Raw genomic sequence first — 16,532 nt, forward strand, 5'->3', positions numbered from 1 at the left:
CAGGTGTCTTCTGATTAGCGACTGATTGATGACTGATTGGGGAATGATTATTGTCACCTGTGAGTAGGGGAGAAGGAGAGAAAATAAATACACACAGGATACACACAGAACACTTGTATCCGTAACACAAGGCATATTGACATTTGAGCGAGGCATAAAGCAATCACAGGTGTTGATTGGGTGTTGATTGGTGTTGATTGACAACAATGGGTAAGACAACAACAGCTAATCAGCTAAGACAACAACAACAGGTGAAATGGCGATGAATGGGCAGAGAGGGTCAGTTAACTACACACAGGGCCTGAGTTCGAGGCTGGGGCCGACAGATAAACAAAAATGGAGTAGCGTGATTAATGAACAGTCCAGCAGGCATCCACTATGTGTAGCCAGGTGATCATAGGGTCCAGTGAACAGCAATAGATGAAACAGGGAAGCCGTTAGGTAGTCATAACTACGCTAGCAAGCAGGAGACACTGCGTTCATAAAGTTAGCAGGCCGGGGCTAGCAGAAGCGTCTTCACCAACGTCCAAAGGCCGGTTGAGGGCACATCGAACGTAATTACGTCGGCAGACCAGTCGTGATGGATCGGCGGGGCTTCGTGTCAACAAAGGCTCCAGGCCAATTGGCAAAAGAGATATTGTAGCTGGAGTCATTTTGTTTGCTAGCCGGGAGATGTGCCTGGCTCGAGGCTAACTGGTGCTAGCTTTGGGACAAGGGCGTTAGCCACTATAGCCACTCGGTAGCAGCTTGATAGCTGCGAAGGTCCAGAGCTTACAGCAGGAATCTGGTGATGTAGTGGCTTCTAGTCATGTTAGTGAAGAGTCCGGGAGGCATCAGCTGTGTAGCCGATTGATCATAGGGTCCACTGAGCAGGCTGGGGAATGGGCCTGGCTCAAGGCTAGCTTCGGGGCTGGGCCACTCAGTAGCAGCTAGCTACCTGCGATTATCTGGAGTAATGGTCCAGAGCTTATGGCAGGAATCTGGTGATGTAGTGGAGGAAAGCAGTCCGATATGCTCAGGGTTGATATCGCGCTGTGCAGACTGGCGGGTATTATCCAGGCTAAAAGCGGCTGGTGTCTGAGCTAAAGCTAAAGGCCGCTAGCAGTGGCTAACAATGACTAAATAGCTAGTAGCTAATTAGCTGGTTAGCATCTGATGGCTAGCTAAGTCCTTCTCTGCAGCTGCCACCACAACACCAATTTTTTTATGTGATTTATGTTCCATTCCTGCGGTACAGTTGATAACCATGGCAATGAACGCACATTTAATTCGTAGTCCTATCACTTTGTACTGGCATCTCCAATCCAAAATTAAATCTAGAATCTCCTTCCTATTTTGCAACAAAGCCTCCTTCACTCAAGCTGCCAAACATACCCTCGTAAAACTGACTATCCTACCGATCCTTGACTTCAGCGATGTCATTTACAAAATAACCTCCAACTCTCACCATTGTTCTCAACTGGAATACCTGGTTAAATAAAGGTGAAATAAAAAATATAAAAAACTGGCAAAGGTCTAATACTCACCGGGAGCCTCTTAGGATCCACTTCAGTTGATCCACCTTTACCGCTACCCTACCCCATTCATAAACGCTGTCTTACTTTTACTTTGTCTTACCGGAGGCAGCTGTTCTATCTTGCCGATGGACCAAAAATCCCACCAGCTGTATGTTATCCATGTCGTCGTACAGCCATGACTCGGTGAAACATAAGATATTACAGTTTTTAATGTCCTGTTGGTAGGATTCGGAGGTCATCCATTTTGTTATCCAATGATTGGACGTTGGCTAATAGGACTGATGGTAGAGGGGGTTTACTCACTCGCCTACTAATTCTCAGAAGGCAGCCTGACCTCCGCACCCTTTTTCTCTGTCTTCTCTTCACGCATATGATGGGGATTTGGGCCCGTTCCTGAGAAAGCAGTATATCCTTCGCGTCGGACTCGTTAAAACTTTTTATGGCTGCAATCCCGTTAACGGAATGGTGTTGTCTGCGTAGAGGTGGATCAAGGAATCACCCGCAGCAAGAGCGACATCATTGATATATATATATATATATATATACAGTGGGGAGAACAAGTATTTGATACACTGCCGATTTTGCAGGTTTTCCTACTTACAAAGCATGTAGAGGTCTGTAATTTTTATCATAGGTACACTTCAACTGTGAGAGACGGAATCTAAAACAAAAATCCAGAAAATCACATTGTATGATTTTTAAGTAATTAATTTGCATTTTATTGCATGACATAAGTATTTGATCACCTACCAACCAGTAAGAATTCCGGCTCTCACAGACCTGTTAGTTTTTCTTTAAGAAGCCCTCCTGTTCTCCACTCATTACCTGTATTAACTGCACCTGTTTGAACTCGTTACCTGTATAAAAGACACCTGTCCACACACTCAATCAAACAGACTCCAACCTCTCCACAATGGCCAAGACCAGAGAGCTGTGTAAGGACATCAGGGATAAATTGTAGACCTGTACAAGGCTGGGATGGGCTACAGGACAATAGGCAAGCAGCTTGGTGAGAAGGCAACAACTGTTGGCACAATTATTAGAAAATGGAAGAAGTTCAAGATGACGGTCAATCACCCTCGGTCTGGGGCTCCATGCAAGATCTCACCTCGTGGGGCATCAATGATCATGAGGAATGTGAGGGATCAGCCCAGAACTACACGGCAGGACCTGGTCAATGACCTGAAGAGAGCTGGGACCACAGTCTCAAAGAAAACCATTAGTAACACACTACGCCGTCATGGATTAAAATCCTGCAGCGCACGCAAGGTCCCCCTGCTCAAGCCAGCGCATGTCCAGGCCCGTCTGAAGTTTGCCAATGACCATCTGGATGATCCAGAGGAGGAATGGGAGAAGGTCATGTGGTCTGATGAGACAAAAATAGAGCTTTTTGCTCTAAACTCCACTCGCCGTGTTTGGAGGAATAGAAGGATGAGTACAACCCCAAGAACACCATCCCAACCGTGAAGCATGGAGGTGGAAACATCATTCTTTGGGGATGCTTTTCTGCAAAGGGGACAGGACGACTGCACCGTATTGAGGGGAAGATGGATGGGACCATGTATCGCGAGATCTTGACCAACAACCTCCTTCCCTCAGTAAGAGCATTGAAGATGGGTCGTGGCTGGGTCTTCCAGCATGACAACGACCCGAAACACACAGCCAGGGCAACTAAGGAGTGGCTCCGTAAGAAGCATCTCAAGGTCCTGGAGTGGCCTAGCCAGTCTCCAGACCTGAACCCAATAGAAAATCTTTGGAGGGAGCCGAAAGTCCGTATTGCCCAGCGACAGCCCCGAAACCTGAAGGATCTGGAGAAGGTCTGTATGGAGGAGTGGGCCAAAATCCCTGCTGCAGTGTGTGCAAACCTGGTCAAGAACTACAGGAAACGTATGATCTCTGTAATTGCAAACTAAGGTTTCTGTACCAAATATTCAGTTCTGCTTTTCTGATGTATCAAATACTTATGTCATGCAATAAAATGCAAATTAATTACTTAAAAATCATACAATGTGATTTTCTGGATTTTTGTTTTAGATTCCTTCTCTCACAGTTGAAGTGTACCTATGATAAAAATTACAGACCTCTACATGCTTTGTAAGTAGGAAAACCTGCAAAATCGTCAGTGTATCAAATACTTGTTCTCCCCACTGTATATATATATATACAGAGAAAAGAGTCGGCCCGAGACAACAGCCAGTGAAAGTGCAGGGCGCCAAATTCAAACAACAGAAATCTCATAATTAAAATTCCTCAAACATACATGTATCTTATACCATTTTAAAGGTAATCTTGTTGTTAATCCCCCAATGTCCAATTTTCAAATAGACTTTACAGCGAAAGCACCACAAACGATTATGATAGGTCACCGCAAAATCACAGAAAAACACAGCTATTTTTCCAGCCAAAGACAGGAGTCACAAAAAGCAGAAATAGAGAGAGAATTAATCACTAACCTTTGATCTTCATCAGATGACACTCATAGGACCTCATGTTACACAATACATATATGTTTTGTTCGATTAAGTTCATATTTATATCCAAAAACCTCAGTTTACATTGGCGCCATGTTCAGAAATGCCTCCAAAATATCCGGAGAAATTGCAGAGAGCCACGTCAAATAACATAAATACTCATCATAAACTTTGATGAAAGATACATGTTTTACATAGAATTAAAGATACACTTGTTCTTAATGCAACCGCTGTGTCAGATTTCAAAAATCTTTACGGCAAAAGCACAATATTCAATAATCTGAGAACAGCGTTCAGCCACAAAAGTAAAAGTAAGCCAAACAGTTACCCGCCAAATTGTGCAGTCAACAAAACTCATAAAAAGCATTATAAATCTTCACTTACCTTTTGCTGATCTTCGTCGGAATGCACTCCCAGGACTCCCACTTCCACAAGAAATGTTTGTTTTGTTCGGTTATGTCCATCATTTATGTCCAAGTAGCTACTTTTGTTAGCGCGTTTAGTACACATATCCAAACGCTCATACAGGTCCAGGCGAACGTCGGACGAAAACTTCAAAAAGTTATATTACAGGTCGAATAAACTTGTCAAACTAAGTATAGAATCAATCTTTAGGATGTTGTTATCAAATATTCAATAACGTTCCAACTTGAGAATTCCTTTGTGTCTATAGAAGTAATGGAATGCATGTCGATATCAGGTGGAATGCGCGTGACCAGGGCTGTTAACAGCCCTTAGCCGTGGTATATTGGCCATATACCACACCCCCTCGTGCATTATTGCTTAAATATAGCCCCATGGGAAAACATTTAATAGGCCAACTCAAATAATATTAGGCTATAAGAAAACAGAACGCAAAAAAAATACAAGCATATCCAGGCGGGTAAATTGACTGTCTCTCATTCCAAAGCAGGCTGTCCTAAACAGTAAGGGTTAAATGTTGGAAATTAAATGTAATCCAAAAGCATTGTCCAATTCAATAAAGGATCAGCAAATTTTTGATAAATATTTTCAGTAACCTACATTTGGGTGGCTTATATGTAATTGCCATAAAACAACTTATAAAAATAAATAATCTTTGCTCTATAGCCTACTAAAAGAGAAAGTGGGAATGATGAAAGCAGGCATTTCTGTTTTTTCCAGATTAAATAATGACTTTATCATCCCGGCAAACTGTAGGCTAATACGTTTAAATTCCTTAAGAAGAAGGGGTCACTTCAGTAGTGTTAGGAATTTTGTTAATAATAACTAAAACAATTTCTAGATTTAGATAAAACTATAACTAATTGAACTCTGCACGCCTAGTGAAAAGAGATTTGTGCTGTGGGTTATAAAGTAAGCAAAAAGGGTCGTTAAACTATGGTTGAACTGACCCAACTTAGCCCTGAGATGTTTAGATAAGGCAGTGAGTAACTTTTTAGGTCTTCCATTATCTTGAGTTGTCTGCTAAAGTGGTAATAAATTATAGTGAGCCTTCAGGAGAATAGATTATATTGTGTGTCATGTGTGTGCGCTGGGAAGTTGGAATGAACTTTTGAACCTGTTTTATATTGGTCAGGAGGAGGAGATTTATTCTGTAACCTATGACGTCATATCTTGTATATAAACTGTTGTTTATGGTCAAATGGGAGCGTGCTCCGAGAATAAATACTATTATCTAATTTTAATAAGACTGTATCCTGTCTATTTTATGTTAATAAGTATCTTACAAATTCTTATAAATAGACAGATTGATTTTAATTAATGAGTACATAAAGGAATCATTTAATTCCCTTAACAGTAGTCAATGTGGACTGGAGAATATTCTGCAGTAGATTTAGGATACTTCTTGAGTCCTTCTGTCTCTCACTCCTTCTGGGCCCAACAATTTGCCACATAGTCGGCATATTTTTTCGGACCCTGTCCTCGGGTCTGGAAAGTGCTGTAATCCCAATGGAAGGACTCGGCATCAAGTATGTGATGTTTTTGGCTGCCAATTCTCTCTTGATCCCATCGTAATCTTTTCTCTTCCTCAACAGCTCTGCAGAATAGTCATTGAAGATAGATATGCGCTTGTCCTTGTAGAATAGTTCTCCCTTGGTTCTCGACAGCTGCATTATCTCCTGTTTCGTCTCGAGGTTGAGAAGGCGCACGATGATAGCGTTGGGCCTCTGTGTGTCCTTCGCTCCGGGTCTGCTCTGGGCTGCAGTTGCCGTTCTGTGGGCCCCTTACATGACCAAAGGTGTAGCATTATCGATTTCTAAGACCTCCCTCAGCATCTTGTCCACAAATGTAGACATTTTCTGCCTCCTTTCTGCATTGGATTCAACCCGCAAAACTTGAATATATTGAATATTTATATCACTTGTTGGCCTATCCCTCTGTACTGGTGTAGATCTACTCACATCACTCCTCTCAGGATCCCTCCCCCTTGCCCTATCTTCTTTTTCTTTCTTCACTTCCTCAGCATACAACAACTTCAGCCCCATAGGCACCCCAACAATTAAAACATACCGCTTCTTTCCCGAATGCTACACATACTGTACCTTTGTCTCGTGCCCTTCTGCACACTTCTCACACCTAAGAACCTCCCTCCTACACACTGCTGCCACATGGCAATAAGCTTTACATCTGTAACAATGTATTCGGTACAAAAGCTGGTACTGGATAACTGATATATCCCAACATCACTTTGTCGGGGAAATTCCAAAGCACCTAACTCCATTTTCATCCACTCTGAAACCACAAAAGGATCAGCCAAAAGGCAATGGTCCACTTTTGCCAAAAATGTCACTCCTACTACCGTCAGGCTCATCTTTATCCTGAGTGCAAGCCTCGGACTCCCGAGAACTTCACCACACCTACCACCTCCGATACTTCTCCCTCAGCGACCTATCATTTAAAGAGTAGCCTGGATTCAAAAATAAATAAATAAGAAACAAAAAAGGGGTGTAGCCCATAAACCTGCCTGGATTAGACATTCCCTACACTCCGTTATAAACTATGAATTATAAACTGGGTGGTTCGAGTCCTGAATGCTGATTGGCTGACAACCGTGGTATATCAGATCCTATACCACGGGTATTGTAACGGTCCTGACCTGTTTTATGTTGTTTTTGTATGTGTTTAGGTCAGGGCATGTGTTTTGGGTGGGCAGTCTATGTTATCTGTTTCTATGTTGGTTGTGGTTGCCTGGTATGGCTCTTAATTAGAGGCAGGTGTTTTGCGTTCTCCTCTAATTAAGAGTCATATTTAGGTAGGGTGTTCTCACTGTTTGTTTGTGGGTGATTGTCTCCTGTGTCGTCGAATGTATGTACCATACGGGACTGTTTGGCTGTTCGTTTATTTTGATGTCGTCTGTTTCCTGTCCGTGAGTTTACGTTTAGTTATGTAAGTTTATGTTCAGGTTTCGTCGACGTCGTTTTCTTGTTTTTGTAAATTTGAAAGTGTTTTGTTTTTCGTGTTGCCATCGTCGTATTGAAATAAAAGATGGCTTATTTCCCAAATGCTGCATTTTGGTCTGATGATCCTTCTCTCCTCTCCTCGTCCGAGGAAGAGGAGAACGACAGCCCTAACAGAATCACCCACCAAACTAGGACCAAGCGGCAAGGGAAAGCTCAACTGAGCAACAAGGACTCCTGGACTTGGGAGGAGATCCTGGACGGTAGAGGACCCTGGGCTCAGCCAGGGGAATATCGCCGTCCCAAGGCGGAGTTGGAAGCAGCGAAGGCAGAGAGGCGCTGGTATGAGGAGGCAGCGCGGCGACGCGGTTGGGAGCCCGTGAGTCAGACCCAAAAATTTCTTGGGGGGGGGCACACGAGGAGTGTGGCAAAGCCGGGTAGGATACCCGAGCCAACTCCCCGTGCTTACCGTGGAGGTAGAAGGCGTCGTACTGGTAAGACACCGTGTTATGCGGTAAAGCGCACGGTGTCCCCAGTACGCGTGCTTAGCCCAGTGCGGGCTATTCCACCTTGCCGCACTGGGAGGGCTAAGTTGGGCATCGAGCTGGATGTCATGAAGCCGGCCCAACGTATCTGGCCTCCAGTACGTCTCCTCGGGCCGGCATACATGGCACCAGCCTTACGAGTGGTGTCCCCGGTTTGCCAGTATAGCCCAGTGCGGGCTATTCCACCTCGCCGCACTGGTAGGGCTACGGGCACCATTCAACCTGGTAAGGTTGGGCAGGCTCGGTGCTCAAGAGCACGTGTCCTCCTTCACGGTCCGGTAGACCCGGTGCCACCTCCATGTACCAGTCCTCCGGTGGCAGCCCCCCGTACCAGGCTGTCTCTCCGGGTTCTCTCTCCAGCTGTTTCCTCCTCTCCAGCGCAGCCAGTGCCTAGACCACGCACCAGGCTGTCTCTCCTTCTCCTCCCTACAGAGCCGTCCTGCCATGACCAGCCAGAGCTGTCCTGCCATGATCAGCCAGAGCTGTCCTGCCATGATCAGCCAGAGCCGTCCTGCCATGACCAGCCAGAGCCGTCCTGCCATGACCAGCCAGAGCCGTCCTGCCATGACCAGCCAGAGCCGTCCTGCCATGACCAGCCAGAGCCGTCCTGCCATGACCAGCCAGAGCCGTCCTGCCATGACCAGCCAGAGCCGTCCTGCCATGACCTGCCAGAGCCGTCCTGCCATGACCTGCCAGAGCCGTCCTGCCATGACCTGCCAGAGCCGTCCTGCTATGACCTGCCAGAGCCGTCCTGCTATGACCTGCCAGAGCCGTCCTGCTATGACCTGCCAGAGCCGTCCTGCTATGACCTGCCAGAGCCGTCCTGCTATGACCTGCCAGAGCCGTCCAGCCGGGACCTGCCAGAGCCGTCCAGCCGGGACCTGCCAGAGCCGTCCAGCCGGGACCTGCCAGAGCCGTCCAGCCGGGACCTGCCAGAGCCGTCCAGCCGGGACCTGCCAGAGCCGTCCAGCCGGGACCTGCCAGAGCCGTCCAGCCGGGACCTGCCAGAGTCCCTCAGCCGGGACCTGCCAGAGTCCCTCAGCCGGGACCTGCCAGAGTCCCTCAGCCGGGACCTGCCAGAGTCCCTCAGCCGGGACCTGCCAGAGTCCCTCAGCCGGGACCTGCCAGAGTCCCTCAGCCGGGACCTGCCAGAGTCCCTCAGCCGGGACCTGCCAGAGTCCCTCAGCCGGGACCTGCCAGAGTCCCTCAGCCGGGATCTGCCAGAGTCCCTCAGCCGGGATCTGCCAGAGTCCCTCAGCCGGGATCTGCCAGAGTCCCTCAGCCGGGATCTGCCAGAGTCCCTCAGCCGGGATCTGCCAGAGTCCCTCAGCCGGGATCTGCCAGAGTCCCTCAGCCGGGATCTGCCAGAGTCCCTCAGCCGGGACCTGCCCCTTGTCCCGGTGCTGCCCCTTGTCCCGGTGCTGCCCCTTGTCCCGGTGCTGCCCCTTGTCCCGGTGCTGCCCCTTGTCCCGGTGCTGCCCCTTGTCCCGGTGCTGCCCCTTGTCCCGGTGCTGCCCCTTGTCCCGGTGCTGCCCCTTGTCCCGGTGCTGCCCCTTGTCCCGGTGCTGCCCCTTGTCCCGGTGCTGCCCCTTGTCCCGGTGCTGCCCCTTCTCCCGGTGCTGGCCGTTCATTTAGGGGATGTTAGTTTTAGGGTGGTCATTGGGAGGGGAAGACAGAAGCGGGGAGTGACTATGGTGGTGTGGGGACAGCGTCCAGAGCCGGAGCCACCACCGTGGTCAACTGCCCACCCAGACCCTCCCCTGGACTTTGTGCTGGTGCGCCCGGCGTTCGCACCTTGAGGGGGGGGTTCTGTAACGGTCCTGACCTGTTTTATGTTGTTTTTGTATGTGTTTAGGTCAGGGCATGTGTTTTGGGTGGGCAGTCTATGTTATCTGTTTCTATGTTGGTTGTGGTTGCCTGGTATGGCTCTTAATTAGAGGCAGGTGTTTTGCGTTCTCCTCTAATTAAGAGTCATATTTAGGTAGGGTGTTCTCACTGTTTGTTTGTGGGTGATTGTCTCCTGTGTCGTCGAATGTATGTACCATACGGGACTGTTTGGCTGTTCGTTTATTTTGATGTCGTCTGTTTCCTGTCCGTGAGTTTACGTTTAGTTATGTAAGTTTATGTTCAGGTTTCGTCGACGTCGTTTTCTTGTTTTTGTAAATTTGAAAGTGTTTTGTTTTTCGTGTTGCCATCGTCGTATTGAAATAAAAGATGGCTTATTTCCCAAATGCTGCATTTTGGTCTGATGATCCTTCTCTCCTCTCCTCGTCCGAGGAAGAGGAGAACGACAGCCCTAACAGGTATGACAAAACATTTATTTTTACTGCTCTAATTACGTTGGTAACCAGTTTATAATAGCAATAAGGCACCTCAGGGGTTTGTGGTATATTGCTAATATACATGGCTATGGGCTGTATCCAGGCACTCCGTGTTGCGTCGTGCTTAACAGCCCTTAGCCGTGGTATATTGGCCATATACCACACCCCCTCGTGCATTATTGCTTAAATATAGCCCCATGGCCTATTAAATGTTTTCCCAACTCAAATAATATTAGGCTATAAGAAAACAGAACGCAAAAATATACAAGCATATCCAGGCGGGTAAGTTGACTGTCTCTCATTCCAAAGCAGGCTGTCCTAAACAGTAAGGGTTAAAATGCTGGAAATTAAATGTAATCCAAAGGCATTGTCTAAATCAATAAAGGATCAGCAAATGTTTGATAAATATTTACATTTCTCCTCCTGTCTTCGATTCGGTGTACAGCTCACTCTGCTTACAGTTTCTACCATTCTTCAACAAACCATCTCCATTTTCCCCTACATTTTTAACAATTCAAGATCACCCTCTTCCTCCCTCTCTCTCTTCGACCTCCTCTGCCTCTCTTTTTCTCTCCATTCCTCCTCCGTAATCCAAGTATACGTCTCCTTATGATAATAATGCACTGGATTCAGAAAGTATTCAGACCCCTTGACTTTATCCATACTTTGTTACATTACAGCCTTATTCTAAAATTGATTAAATAAATGTTTTTACTCATCAATCGACACACAATACCCCATAACAACAAAGTGAAAACAGGTTTAGACATTTTTGCAAGTTTATTAAACATTTCAAATGGATACCTTATTTACATAAGTATTCAGACCCTTTGCTATTAGATTTGATATTGAGCTCAGGTGCATCCTGATTACATTGACCGTCCTTGAGATGTTTCTACAACTTGATTGGAGTCCACCTGTGGTAAATTCAATTGATTGGACATGATTTGGAAAGGCACAGACCTGTCTATATAAGGTCCCACAGTTGACAGTGGATGTCAGAGCAATAAACAAGCCACGAGGTCGAAGGAATTGTCCATAGAGCTCTGAGACAGGATTGTGTTGAGGCACAGATCTGGGGAAGGGTACCAAAAAAATTCTGGAGCATTGAAGGTCCCCAAGAACACAGTCACCTCCATCGTTCATAAATGACAAACAAGATTCTCTGCTCTGATGAAACCCAGATTGAACTCTTTGGCCTGAATGCCAAGTGTCACGTCTGGAGGAAACCTGGCACCATCCCTACGGTGAAGCATGGTGGTGGCAGCATCATGCTGTGGGGATGTTTTTCAGCGGCAGGGACTGGGAGACTAGTCAGGATTGAGGGAATCCTTAGGCCTTCTCTGAAGGCCAAGAAGGCCCTGATGGTTCCCCACTGACTGATACTGTTTAGTCGTTGTTGTGGTGGGATTGGCGTGAGGGGTCCGTGGGTGGCTTTTGTCCATTTCTTTAGAATACTCATTGTTAGAATTTTTTTTGTTTCCAAATCAGATGTTATATACTATATTAATTGAACATAATATATCAATTCTATTATTTAAAATGGCCAATTTGGGTGCAATCAGTTAGATGAATTTCTGAAATCAAATTATATTTCAACAAAATAATGTTTCAGGAATACTAATTTGATCTGTTTCTAACTACAGAGAAGATTAGAGAACTATCTGAGATGGTGGGTGTCATGGCTTGTTGAAATGACATGGAACGACACTTTAGATACTGTAGCTATGCCCAGTGAGGCTGGAATTTATCCAGTTTGTGAAAAATTCTAAATATGTTACCACTTGAGCCGGTCTACCACCCCCTTCAAGAAGTTTGTCTATGGTATGTTATGGCTGCATTTTAGTGGCTTCTGCCAACTTCCAATTAGTCCCCTACCATTGGCACGGCCCCTATGGTCCTGCCCATAGACACTTGTTATTGATGGTAGGGTTTAGGAGGCGATTATGGTCTGGGAAAGATGCCAGCACACTTCCAAATGATCCTTCACTAAATGCTGTTGCACCCATTGGCATGCGTTCTTGATAAATGCAGTACATTGATTTGATGTCTTAAATTCTACATAATATATAATTTGAAGACATGATGAAGATCATCCACCAGGCACACAGAGCCAAGGTATCCCTCTCTTTTTGACATCTTACATAATTCACATACACAATAACCCTGTTAAATCTGTCCCATTTCTTTCTTCTAGATAATTGTATTTTATAAATCCAATCAAAAAGATTGATTTCCTGTTTGCAGATGAACAAGTTGGTGATGAGTTTGGAGGACGATGACATGCTCATTCTTGACCTGGCATAGTCATCTTCTTTTGTGCACATACAGTACCCTTGTTGACCAAAGTGTGTGCTATGTTATTTTATGAGAAGTAACTGTACATTCAGTCAACATCCTGGTAATGAAATGTTGTCAAAGCGGATGGCCCTGTTTTATGCCTGTTTTTGTTGTTGCGGCAAATGAAACAGAATTGGCCTTCTTCAGGAAAGAGGATTATGAGCTCCTTTAAAGCCAACCCCCAACCCACCTGGTGGTGACGGGTGTTTACTGGCCTTCATTCACCATGGGAGAGGTGATTCAGATCTGACATGGAGGATACACATGGATGGAAGATGGAAGGGGGATCCTTTCGCTTCTGCGCATGTGTTTCTTTACCGCTATGCTCACATCCTTTCCCTTCACATTTCTCACTGTCAATATTGAATGATACTTCTTCAGGATTTACCAGTGAAACGTCCATGCAGCATCTGCATACCAACCATTTGATCTCAATCAGTTTCATGGGGGATATGCATTTAAATCATCTTGAGTTATACAGTGTTGTTTCGAAGTAGCCTACAAGTGTTGTTTTGAATGATTTATTGTACGGTGAGTGAATTTTAGAGCAGAGGGTGTTAACAAACTGTATCATAGCCTACCTGTGTATTTTGCATAGTGACGGGTATTCCCCCCTCACCACGGAGCGCCAGATCTGGTACAGTCTGTCTCAGTAGCCTACTCTCTGTATAGCAAAGTTATCATTAGAACTTAGTAGCCTATTTTTTGCTCCTGCTGAGGTAGGCTCCGTTTTAACGTTAGCTTCTTACTTCATCCTTCTTGGATAAGGAATACTAGCCAGAGCCCTTCAACGTTACTGCAATAGAAGTCTCTGCCGGCAGCTAGCCATCTGACTGACATCAATAAGCGACTACCAGTTGTGCACTCATTCTCAGAGAGTCAGTTTTTGTTTGTTTTGGGGGATGTCTGTAGACACAGCAGGAGTCATGGGACGTTTTTAAAATGGCATTTTGTCCGGCATCTCGCGAACACACTGTCATCTGCGTCTCTAGTTTTGCCTACTTCTCTAGTGCCCCATGGTGCACGTTTTGGTTTTTGCCCTAGCACTACACAGCTGATTCAAATAACCAACTCATCACCAAGCTTTGATTATTTGAATCAGTTGTGTAGTGCTAGGGCAAAAAAAAAAGTGCACCCAGGACAATCCAGATGTGCAAAGCTCTTACCCAGAAAGACTCAGCTGTAATTACTGCCCAAGGTGACTCTAACTCAGGGATGTGAATACTTATGTAAATTAGATATTTCTGTATTTAATTTTCAATACATTTGCACACATTTCTAAAAACATGTTTTCACTTTGTCATTACGGGGTATTGTGTGTAAATGTGTCAATGAAAAAATATATATATATATTTTGAATTCAGGCTGTAACTCCAAAAAATGTGGAATGAGTTGAGGGGTATGAATACTTTCTGAAGGCACTGTATATTATTTGATTATGTTGAAATGGTCCTGGAATAATGGAGGCAGCTTCTGTTTTCTTTGCAACTTGTAGCCTAACTGCATGGTTCTAAATCAATAGTTGTTTAGTAGTCCGAATAAGTCGGAAACATTAACTTGTTTGACCATGCTGTAGGTCATGTTTGTTACATGCAATATGCTTTGTGGACTTGTGATGAAACACAGGTGTGGTTGAATTTATTCTGCCACCGTGTCTTCTTATTGTCTCTGCCTTAGGCCTATATATCAAGGTGGCAAGGCGTATGAACTAACAGGTTATAAAGGAAAAAACATAATTATCACAACACAGGTTGTAATATGGCAATTTTTTTCTGGCCTCCCCAGGGATTTTACCCATGCACCGATACTGCATAAGTGATCTTGTTGCACTACATGTAATGAGGACATGAATAAGGGGTCCTTAAGGTATTGCTGACACTGCTCATTCCTGATCCAATTTAGGATTTTAGACAAATCTAACAGTTGATCAAATCTCTGGACATATCTTTTAGGAATCAAAGTTTTGAGAGAAATATTATTTAAAGTCATAGTCATAGCTTTTTTTGGAGAGTTTGAAATGTAGATCCTTTGCTCTCGACAAGGGCATGTCCAGGCATAGAGCGGACATGGAAATTAACATTATTGAAAGTCTTTTGAAAATAACCCCCCAAAATATTTTCCCTTATAAGTTTCCCCTATATATACATTTGAAGTTCAAATAATGCAACAAAATAACTATAAAAATAAAAGTTTCCCTGCCAGACAAAGATTATTCCGACTTTCAAGAATCACTATGCTAATTTCCTGCTATTCTACACATTTTGCCACAAGGCTGTAAGAAAATGTAGCAGTTTTAAAGCTCATTTCCTGTAATTAAAAAAATTATTTTCATGCGGTGGTGTGTACTACGCCAGTGAGTGAAGTATTCCCCCTTGCTGAGATGGTCCAAATATGGCACGTACTGTATGCTTAAATATTCAATAGAAAAAAGAAAGGCACTCTTACCACAGGAGGGACCACTGGCTTTTCTTAGTCTAGTTTTCACACAGAAAGGTACTGTATTACTCACATGACAACGAATCACAATAAAAAGTATCACAGATATACACTCCCCTGCATATGTATTTGGACACTGACGCTAACATTTTTAATTTACCTCTATAATCCAGGATTTTTTAAATTTGAGATAGAATGTTTCATATTAAGCGACAGTACAGAATGTCAGCTTTTATTTGAGGGTATTTTCATACATATCTGTTTTAACATTTTAGAAATGAAAGTAAGTATTTTAGAAATCATAAGTGTTTGGACATATTCACTTATTTAAGTGATAGGCCCGAAACGATATCTCGGGCATTAACAACACCTGTGCCAATATATCCTCCAAACACCGCCTTCGAGGGCATTATAACTTTTATACAACGGTTACCAACATATTCAAATAAAGATTGACATATTTTCATAAAGAATGTTATTTTGATTAATGTATTCATACTATTCCATCCTTCCACAAGATATAGTCCTGACAAATCTAGGGTTGCTAGAGACGCGACCCAGTCGTTGTAGTGGTCTGGGTGTAGCTGGTGCAGAGGAGTCAGGCGCAGGACAGCAGAGATGAGTAACACAAGTAACTTTACTCAAATATTCCAATAACATGTCGTAATACTGAGCCCACAATAACGGACCGAACATACATAAAACAATCATGCACAAAAACCATGGTGAAAACAGAGGGTTAAATAATGAACATGTAATTGGGGTATTGAAACCAGGTGTGTAAAACAAAGACAAACAAATGGAAAATGAAAAGTGGATCGGCGATGGCTAGAAGGCCGGTGATGTCGACCGCCAAACGCCGCCCGAACAAGGAGAGGGACCGACTTCGGCGGAAGTCGTGACAGTCGTTCAGTCTTTTTGTTCTGTATCTATGGATGTGACCCAGTCGTTCGTTCTAAATGTTCCATTGCCATACTGGCTGGCAACGTTCTTATCCCTTGCTTGCTAGCTAGCCAACTACGGCTAACTTAGTCATGTCAAAACGGCAAGGTAGCTCTGCGCATAAACCTTGCTGTCTGTCTCTCCGACATTTGCAACATTGTTTCAATATTCAAATTCGGTCTCCTGCTGACCCATAGTAATGAACGTGTTGGGAGTCACGACGAGACAGACAGACAGGCAGGCAGCGTTTCTCAGCCAGTTGAAATCATGAGTCAGCTGGCATAATTTTATGGATATATACAAAACAAATCTATTGAAAAGAGGTAAAACAAAATGCAGCTAATTTGCAGTCTTTCCAGCTTCAGTTTGAAGTGATTGTGTTACTGTAGCTGTGTTGTTGGCTAGCTCCTCTGGACAACAGTGTCCTGAAGAGTGAGAACATTTTCTATGCCAGGCGAAATCGCGCCTCATTAGCTCATTAATATCAAAATAAATGTCACTAGAAAACAGCTTAAACAAATCTCAGAGCCCACTATCCAACTACCTCCTGTTAATAATTATACTTGGTATATGCGCTTTG

This window comes from Salvelinus alpinus, chromosome 14 (genome assembly GCF_045679555.1).
Source record: "Salvelinus alpinus chromosome 14, SLU_Salpinus.1, whole genome shotgun sequence".
Lineage (NCBI taxonomy): Eukaryota > Metazoa > Chordata > Actinopteri > Salmoniformes > Salmonidae > Salvelinus > Salvelinus alpinus.